Source organism: Suricata suricatta, chromosome 4 (genome assembly GCF_006229205.1).
Source record: "Suricata suricatta isolate VVHF042 chromosome 4, meerkat_22Aug2017_6uvM2_HiC, whole genome shotgun sequence".
NCBI classification, from domain to species: Eukaryota; Metazoa; Chordata; class Mammalia; order Carnivora; family Herpestidae; genus Suricata; species Suricata suricatta.
Window position 1 is genome coordinate 10,440,670 of NC_043703.1, and position 9,619 is coordinate 10,450,288.

Below are 9,619 nucleotides of genomic sequence, written 5' to 3' on the forward strand. Positions count from 1 at the left end.
ATGATGAGTGATGTTGAGCATCGTTTCATGTGCCTGTAGGCCATCTGGATGTCCTCTTTGGAGAAGTGTCTGTTCATGACTTCTGCCCATTTCTTCACTGGGTTATTTGTTTTTTGGGTGTGGAGTTTGGTGAGTTCCTTGTAGTGTTGGTCTTTTTCTTACTGATTTGTAACAATTCTTTATATGTTGGAAATACATACTCATTATCTGTCATATATGTTATAGCTGTTTTCCCCATTGTTTAAAAAAGTTGTTTTAATGTTTATTTATTTTGAGAGAGAGAGCAAGAGCGCACTGGGGAGGTGGAGAGAGAGAGAGAGAGAAAATCTCAGGTGGGTTCAGAATTCTCAGTGCGGAGCCCAACATGGGGCTTGAACTCACGGACCGTGAGATCATGACCTGAGCTGAGATCAAGAGTTGGGTGCTTAACCGACTGAGCCACTCAGGCGCCCCCTTCCCCCCATTTTTTCTATTCGTTTACAATATTTATGCTTTGCAGAAAATCTAAATTTTATATAGGGGGAAAAGTTACCAGTTTCTCCTTTACAGTTCCTTTACCTTGAGTTTTGCGTAGAAAGACTTGCCAATTTCAAGATTGTTTTTAAAAAGTCTTAAACAGGTAGATGAACCTGTGATAACTAGGAACATGGAATCCGGTAAGGGAAGAGCAGTGAAGAGCAGTGAAGAGGGCTCTGTCTAGCAGATAATGTAACATTGACATAAGTGCCGGTGTGAAGATTGGCCCTACATGATAAGCATTGAAGTTGGGATTTGGGTATTTGGGGGATCATTATACCAACACTCTACTTCTGTACATATTTGACTTCTGATAATAAAATTTTCTTTTAAAAGAAGGAATAGTGGGGAAAAATCATCTTTGTCTGCATTTGTTCGTATTCAGCACCTAGTAAGCTGCTGTGTGCTGAGCCCTGGGGCTGCAGTGTTACTCCGTGCCCAGGACCCTGGAACTCCGATTTCTCGCAAAGGAGACAGATCTACCGCTGCGGCTGAGGGCAGCAAGCCCTGTGGCAGACTACCTGGCTTCCACTCCTGGCTCCGCCACTTACGCGTTGGATGAGTTTGACCCTTTAATAAATGGGGGACAGTGATTATGCCCAGCTGGTAGGGTAGTGGGAACGATTGGGTGAGAAAACCCGTGAAAAATCCTTCGTATGGCACTTAGCGTTTAGTAGTTGCTCAGTAAATGTCAGCTCTGAAGGAGAGAATCAGTGCAGTCGGGCGGGCACCGAGGTGGAGAGGTGTGGGAGCGAGGGGTGTGGCGCGGAGGGCCTGACTGGCCCAGGCTGCTCAGGTGCATGTGGGAGAGCTTGGGGGAAAGGCCTTTGAGCAGAGATGTGCGATGTGGAAGAGCTTGTCTTTTTTTTTTTTTTTTTTTCTGAGAGAGAGAAAGAGAGAGTATTCAATTTGGGGAGAGGGACACAGAGAGAGAATCTTAAGCAGATTCTCGCTCAGCTCGGAGCAAGATGAGGTCCTCAATCCCATGACTCTGGGATCACGACCTGAGCCGAAATCAAGACTGTGACACTCAACTGACTGAGCCACCCAGGCGCCCCAGGAGTATCTTGTCTTTCAAACTGAATGAAAGTGCCCCTGATTGGTGAAGTGAGAGGGGAGGGGGCACGGGCCCAGGCCTGGGGACTAGGAGAGGTGTTTCCTAGCGCCCCCAGAACAAGCTGTCACCAACTTCATGGCTTAACACAAACACAGATACTTGTCTTACGGTTCTTTAGGTCAGAAGTCAGCGCGGGTCTCACTGGGCTGAAATCGGGGCATCGGTGAGGCTGTGTCCCCTCCTGGAGGTGCTGGGGAAGTACCTGTTTTTTCTCCTTTTCCCACTTCTAGAGGCCGCCTGCATTCTTTGGTTCACGGGCTCCCTCCCTCCACCTTGAGAGATAGCACTTTGTCCCTTTGTCCCTTCCGCTGTGGTCACAGCTCACTCGCTCGCTCTCTCTCTCGCTCGCTCGCTCGCTCGCTCTCTCTCTCTCTCTCTCTCTGCCCCCAGCCAGGAAAGCTTCTCCACTTTGGAGGACTCATGTGGTTAGATTGGGCGCATTTGGACAATCCAGGGTAATTTCTGCATCTTAAGGCCCTTAACATTAATCACAGCAGTCAAGTCCCTTATGCCGTGCGAGGTAACAAGTTCACAGGCCCTGGGGACCTTTGGGAGGCCCTTATTGAGTCACCTCACCTTGTGCTGCAGTAGGCCAGGCAGGGTCAGACACTTGGGACAGTCGGTTACTCCCAGGGCGCGGCGTCTCTGCTCCCTGTGCCGAAGCCGTGACTCCGTCAGCACTGGGGAGAGAGGCTTCTGGGAGGGAGACGGCCCTCTGTGCGAGCTGGCCCCCCCCCCCCCGTCTCTCAGAGCCCCACTGAGCAGCGGTCAGAGCCCCGATTCACTCCTGGCCCCCACCTTTCCCACGGGTCACCCCTGCCCGGGCCCCCTCGCGGGCCTTTTGCTGCAGCAGCTCTTTAACCTTTATTTTCTCTGCCACTTTTGCCGTGTAATTGTCTTTGCCCACTAGCTTTAAACACTGCCAGACGATTTTAAACAAAATTCGTGCTAAAATATTTGGTATTTTCTCATGTATTAACTCTGTTTAGATGAGAACCACACCGTCCCCTCTTCTTCCCCCGTATTATCTCCCACTTAATGGACTGCCAGTAAGAAAGACATTTCCAGTTGGTTGGAAGTGTTTTTAGAACTCTGATAATTTGAGTTCTGTCAGAGTAAATTAGAGTGACAAAGAATAAATTAGAACTTCTCCTATTCCGATTCTCCTTGGGTTCATGTCACTGCATCTGTTTCTAAACTTTTGAGTGTTCGTTACCTCTTCCCGCTGTCGTCACCTGCACTTGGGAGTACGCGGCTGGTGAGTTCATGAACTTGATTAGAGTTTTTACATCGTGTGTTGACTTTACTAACTTATGAGCATTAAATGAGATTTGAAAAGCATTCTCTAAGCTGTTACTCAGGCCGTATTGAGCCCTTATTTGTGAGAAGAATCACAACTGTCTGCTTTACTCTTTCTGCGTCAGTTTGGTTTTCTGTAAAGTTAGATACAGGTTATAAAAGCCTAACAGAAACTGTAAGGAGAAATCACAGTTGAGTCTTGAACAACACGGGTTTGAACTGCACAAGTTCACTTAAATGCAGCTTTTAAAAAAAACAATAAATACAGTGCTGTAAATGTATTTTTTCTTTACGATTTTCTAAATAACATTTTCTTTTCTCTAGCTTACTTTATTGTAAGAACACAGAATATAACACACATAGCATACAGAATATGTGCTGATTGACACGTGCTATCACCAAGGTGTCTGGACAACATGAAGCTATTAGTAGCTAACTTTGGGGGAGTTGGAGGTTATATTCTGATATTTCAAATACAGGGTGTTGGCACCCCAAACCCCACGGTCAAGTGTAGTGTATCTTATAAATGAAGAACAGTTAAACGGCCTTTTGGGGAGTATTTATGAAGATGAAGTCACTGTTGTTGTTTTCTCTGTCAGCATTTTGTTACGGACATTTCCAGTCATCCCCAAGCAGAGAACACAGGAAACCTTTGTGAACCAACACAGTATCAGAAAGCCATGCACCGTCCTGGCTCTGCCACACTGTTCCATTAGCCCTTTGCCCTTCGTTTTCTTGAGTTTTTGTTTGTTTGCTCACTTCTGGAGAATTCTAAAGGCAATACCAGAAGCCATGTCGTTTTAGCACTAAATATTTTAGTATGATTTTTCTTAAAGTTCAGTTTTAATATAACTGCAGTCCTACTAACAATGAACAAAAAGTCCTTAATATCCTCCAATACTGTATTCAGGCAAGATCGGGCGCGGTCAGGGTGAGATCGCCGGAGACTCTAAAACTGTGTTCAGATTCCTTCATTTGCCTAAAAAGGTACGTGCAGCTGGTCTATCCAGACCAGGGTCAAAGCAAAACCCACTCAATGTATTTGGTTTCTTCATCTCCTAAGTCTCTTCTAATAAATAATTGACGTGTGCCAGGCACTAGCTTAACTCAGAGCTCTTAGCCTTACTTTTCCCTCTTATTTTTAACTCTTGTTTTAGAGTATTCACATACTCTCATACTTTCGTTCACTATTAGAATTTATATAAAGTAAAATTGGCCTTTGTTGTATAATTCTATGAGTTTTGAAGTTGATTGATTCACGGAACCACATCACAGTCCTTTTACAGTACAGAGCAGTTCCGTCACCAAAAAGAAGCCAGAAAACAAGACCAGAAACTATCCAGCCCTCCCTCAGTCTGCCCCGTTGTAAGTCAGACACCCACTCTTCCCCTAACTCTGCAGCCCTCGACCTGGTCTCCGTCTTGATAAGTTTTGCGTTCTCTAGAATGTCACATAAATGAAATTAACAAGTTTGCATCTTTAGAGACTAACTTCTTCACTCAGACGTCTTCGAGGTTCGTCCTCATGTGTGTTCTTTGTACTGCCGGGAAGTGTACTCCGTCTTCTGGACACACCCCGGTTTGTGTATTCATTCATTGTTGACGGATTGGATTCTTTACCGTTCGTGGGAATTAGAGTAGAGCTCCTATAAACATTTGTAGATAGGTTTTTATGTGATTGAAATTTTTCATCTTTTAGAGCAGATCCCCAGGAGCACAGTGGCTGGGTCATTTGGTACGTGTGTGTTTAACTTTTAAAGAAACTGCTGAACTTTTCCAGAGTGGCTGCACCCCAACCATTTTGCATCTCAGCCACCTACGTATGAGAGTTCTAGTTGCTCCATGTTTTTGTCAGCACTTGATATTATCAGGTTTGGTTTTTTTTCCTATTTGAGCCCTCCTAGTAGGTGTGTTTTTTTTTTTATTATCTGATGTCAGTTTTTGGGGTATGATAGACACATTATTTTTAATTGTCGAATAAATTACTGAATTAAATTTATTTTATACACCTGTTACATCTGTTATAAAAATAATTATTTCTGGTTTTCTGGTGATATTCCATATTTAAATATGGTAAATATTCTGTATGGAAAATAATTAAATTAAAACCAGGATGTTGTTTAGAGAGGAGACTTTCTTAAGTCTCATCAAATGAGCCATCGTATTTGGCAAAGAATTACAGAACAGTGTCTGAATCCAGGTTGCGCTCTGCAGTGATCCCTTCAGTATATGCGTCTTGTGCGTGTCTCAGTCCTGTTCTACACACAGTAACTGATGGTGCCATCACTGCTTTTGCCGTCAGTTTTATGCTAGATTAGTTTGATGAGTGAATAGTAAGTTACAGGAGACAGCTGGACGGGAACGAAGAATAATTTCTTTGACTGCCGTTTACTACAGTGAACACTGTTGTGGTTTAAAAAGGGACTGTTCGTGGGGTGCCTGGGTGGTACGGTCAGGTAAGCGTCTTGATTCTTGATCTCACCTCAGGTCATGATCTCAGAGTTTGTGGGTTCGAGCCCCGCAGTGGGCTCTGCGCTGATGGTGCGAGAGCCCGCCCGGGACTTCCCCAGCCTGTGCGGGCTCTCTCTAAACAAACAGACAAACTTAAAAATGAAAAAGAATAATAAAATAAATAAGAATGGACTGCTCCAGTGTGTCTGAGACAGGAGCTAAAACTTGCATTTGAATACCTTTTTAAAAAAAAAATTAAGCGTATTAAGCTCAAGAAAGAAAACCATTTGAAATTTGTGAAATAAAGATCATAAGCCTCTTTTTGGATGACATAGGGACCATAGTCGCTGGTCGCTATTGCTTGAAAGTGTGCAGTTGCTTCCTAGATTAATTACCTAGATGTCACTGCTAATGCTGTTGTCCCTCCCTCCTTGAATTAGATGAAACTGGAAGTCTCGGTGCACAAGGTCATTGCCGTGAGACGGGTCTGTCAGGTCTCCACCATTAGCTGCCATGTATCATTTAAACAGTGGAAATTACAATCATCTAGAATCGCCCTGTTACAGTTCTGGAAAGTTGCTGAAGGGTTAGGCCTGCGGACAGACCGTCCTTTGTAACACAGGGGCGTTAGAAAGAAAAACAGCCTGATGAAGAAAAAAGATGGAGGGCAAGTTTCCAGATGGGCTTGAGGTCGTTGCTGTATGAAACCTGGGAGGCCAAGTATTAGGAAAAGGAATGTATAGGGATGGGATGGGTTTCTGTAGCTAAGTCATTTTTGGTTTAAAACTTACGTAGTAATTGACCCTTACATCAATTTGAGTTGGAATAAATAAAAAAATAATGAAGGATTAGTAAGCCTGTTACCTCCAGTGGACCCAAGTCTTTTTGTTTAAAAAATTATGATATATGTTCTTTGAACTTTATTCCTGTTGACCTAATAAAGTGCTATAAATGTGCATACCTACATGGGCGGGTGGAGGAAGGGATAATAGGTGTTGGGGTCTTAAATTGGGGTTTTAGAATACCAGACTAATACATCTGCTGCCCCCTGGTGGCGGCGTGTTGAACAGCGAAGTTCAGAGGTGAGGCCGTGTGGAGAGCCGAGCCCGTTGGTTGTGCAGGATTGCAGGGGGAATCTGGAGATGTCTTCCCTTTCCAGCGCTGCTCATAATTACTACCCGCAGGACCTTAGGTAAATCATTTAGTTTGATTACCTTTTATTTTTTAAGTTTCTTCCAGCTTTCACATCTTACGATTATCTGATGGTATTAACACATATTATGCACCAAAAGATGTCAAGTTCCACTCTTTCCATTAGCAGCTGAATCCTAACAAATCCTGGATATTCATTCAGGAAAGCGCCCTCGAGAGTAACCCTGAGGCGTGCTGCGGAGTCAGCTCTGGGCGCAGACTGCACAGGTCTCTCTGCAGCACAGTCCAGAATGAATCAGCGAGACGGTCCTGCGTTACGGTGAGAGCTCGCAAGTTACATCATCTTATGTTTTATTTTTCGTTGTGGTAAAAAAAAAAAAAACTTTGCCATCTTAACCATTTTTAAGTGTACAGTTCAGTAGTGTGAAGTGTATCCAGGGTTGTACAACATATCTCCAAAACTGTTTCTTCTCGCAAAACTGAAGCTGTACCCATTAGGCAACACCCCCCTTCTCCGCGGCCCCTGGCAACACCGCGCTGCTCTCGGCCTCCGCACTTGACTGTCCAGGCACCTCAGTAAGTGAACTCTTACAGTGGTCGCCTTTCGTGACCAGCTTCTTTCCTTTAGCATAACGTCCCTAAGCCTCATCCAAGTTGTAGCGTGTGGCAAGATTTCCTTCCTTTGTAAGGCTGACTGTTGTGTGCAGATACAGGTCACTTCTCCGTTCATCTATTGACGGACACGGGGTTATTTCCCCTTCGCTCTTGTGAATGGTGCCGCAGAGTGTGCTGTACTTTTAGTGTATAGTGTTTACTAGTGCAAAGAGGGTTTGTACAATTTTTCCATGCAAAAAAGGTTAAATCTCATGATAAAGAACACCATTCAGCCATGCTAAAAACTAGGATATAGCTTTTTGTGTGGGCAAGTAAGTTAAGAAGGAATTAATATTTATTGAACACACAAGCTGCATGCCAGACACTTTTATATCTGTGATCCATTCTCTTGTTTAGTCCTTACAGTAATTCTGTGATTTACCCTTCTCTCGGAAGGGGACTAATACTTATTAAAATCATTGTGTACCAGAATTTTTATACACATCATTTCCTATAATCTTCATACATTAACCCTTGAGGTGCGCATTAGTATCCCCATTTTTTTCAGTGATGTAATTGAGGTTCAGAGAGATGAAACACCTTGAACAAGGTCACATAGATAAGAGGTAGCAGGGTTTTACCTGACTATGAAGTGACACATGTCTGTTTCACATGTGTTCCACGTATACCATACTTTCTCCTGCTTCCAGAAATAACACTATACATCTATGATCTGAAAGATGTTGGAACAATATCAAGAAATTACACTGCTATGATAATTTATAAATAGAAACACTTTTGTAGTGCCTTTCCATTACATAACAGCCCTTGGATTTTCCTTGCAGAGAAGTAGCATCGATTCAGATGAATTCACCTGAAATGTACCAACCCCTGGGGGGTTTTGCAAAATAAGTCTGTAGGACTTCCAAAAGAGTGGTTCTCATGTGCTGGTCCCCCCATTTCTGAGGTCATCTTCCATGTGTTATTTCCCCCTTTCTCTTTCTCCCTTTCCTTCAGCTTGGCAGACAGGACCATTTTCACCACTCTCTGCTCCCACCTCTCTCGAACGCTGTGCTGCTTTGGTTTGGAGTTTTGATCTGCTCCTTGCATAATGTTTTTACACAGGAAAAAGGCCATAAAATGTCCTCATGGGTGGTGGTTTCTCGGAGAGTCAGTAAGCTCTTGGCAAGGCGCATTGCAACATTTTCTCACATGGGATTTTTTTGTTGAACCGAGATCTAGTGAAACAGCGTCTGAGCAGCCACTTAAGCCTCTACGAGTTTCTGCGCACTTAGGATGCCTTACCTTGGGAATTTAGAAACCCAGTGATAGGAGAGGCTCAGGAATGCTTCCGAGATTCATTCAGGGTCTCCAGTAGTTCCTGAAAGCAGGGTGTCACCCAGTAAGTAAAGAATGAGAGTGGCAGAAATTGTGGTCACCACCAAATGTCCAGTGTCTCCTTCCTTAGTTCCTAATCCGCAGTTTTATTCTGAGCGACCATGAGCCTCAAGTTATGGTAAGGGACGGAGAGCAGAAATGGGTAAGACGTGCAGCGAATTTGGCAAAGGACCTGAGTCAGCGAAGTTGCTCCGTTCCTCAGCCAGCCCTTCATGGCTCCTCCTCCCTCACGCGAAGACATTATGGCCAGTGCGCTGCCAGCCATCTTTTCTCCTGAGAGGACCTGGAGAACGGACGCCACCTGCTAGCAGTGACGCCAGGGTCCTGGTGTGCTGGCTTACACAAATGGGCGCCAATTCCTTTTACACTCGTGTGTGCACCTGTGCAGAGCGCCTTTGCAGCCCTCCTGTGAAGAGAAGTCAATCTCTTCACCGCCCAACCTAGCACGGGGAGCCCCAGGCTGAGTGGAGTGACTAGCTGTCCTTTTTTTTTTTTAATATAGTTTATTGTCAAGTTGGTTTCCATATAACACTCAGTGTTCATCCCAACAAGTGCCCTCCTCCACGCCCATCACCCATTTCCTTTTTTTTTCATAATATTTTATTGTCAAATTGGTTTCCATACAACACCCAGTGCTCTTCCCCACAAGTGCCCTCCACCATCACCACCACTCTTTTCCCCCCTCCCCCTTCCCCTTCCCCTCTCAGTTCATTCTCAGCATTCAATAGTCTCTCAAGTTTTGCATCCCTCTCTCTCCCCAACTCTCTCTCCCTCCTCCGCTCCCTCTGACTCTCCATTAGGTCTCTCCTGTTTTCCTGCTAGACCTATGAGTGCAAACATATGGTTTCTGTCCTTCTCTGCCTGGCTTACTTCGCTCAGCATGACACCCTCAAGGTCCATCCACTTTCCTACAAAGGGCCATATGTCATTCCCTCTCATTGCCATGTAGTACTCCATCGTGAATATGTACCACATCTTCTTGATCCATTCGTCAGGTGATGGACATTTAGGCTCCTTCCATGTTTTGGCTATTGTTGACATTGTTGCTATGAACATTGGGGTACATGTGCTCTTATGCATCAGCATTTCTGTC

The 9,619-nt window shown here is 44.5% G+C and overlaps 1 protein-coding gene across 3 annotated transcripts in view; it reads left to right on the forward strand.

The window, feature by feature from the left end:
* Positions 1–9,619, forward strand: part of GGACT (gamma-glutamylamine cyclotransferase) — a 54,156-nt gene that overhangs the window by 4,026 nt on the left and 40,511 nt on the right. The window lies entirely within an intron of this gene.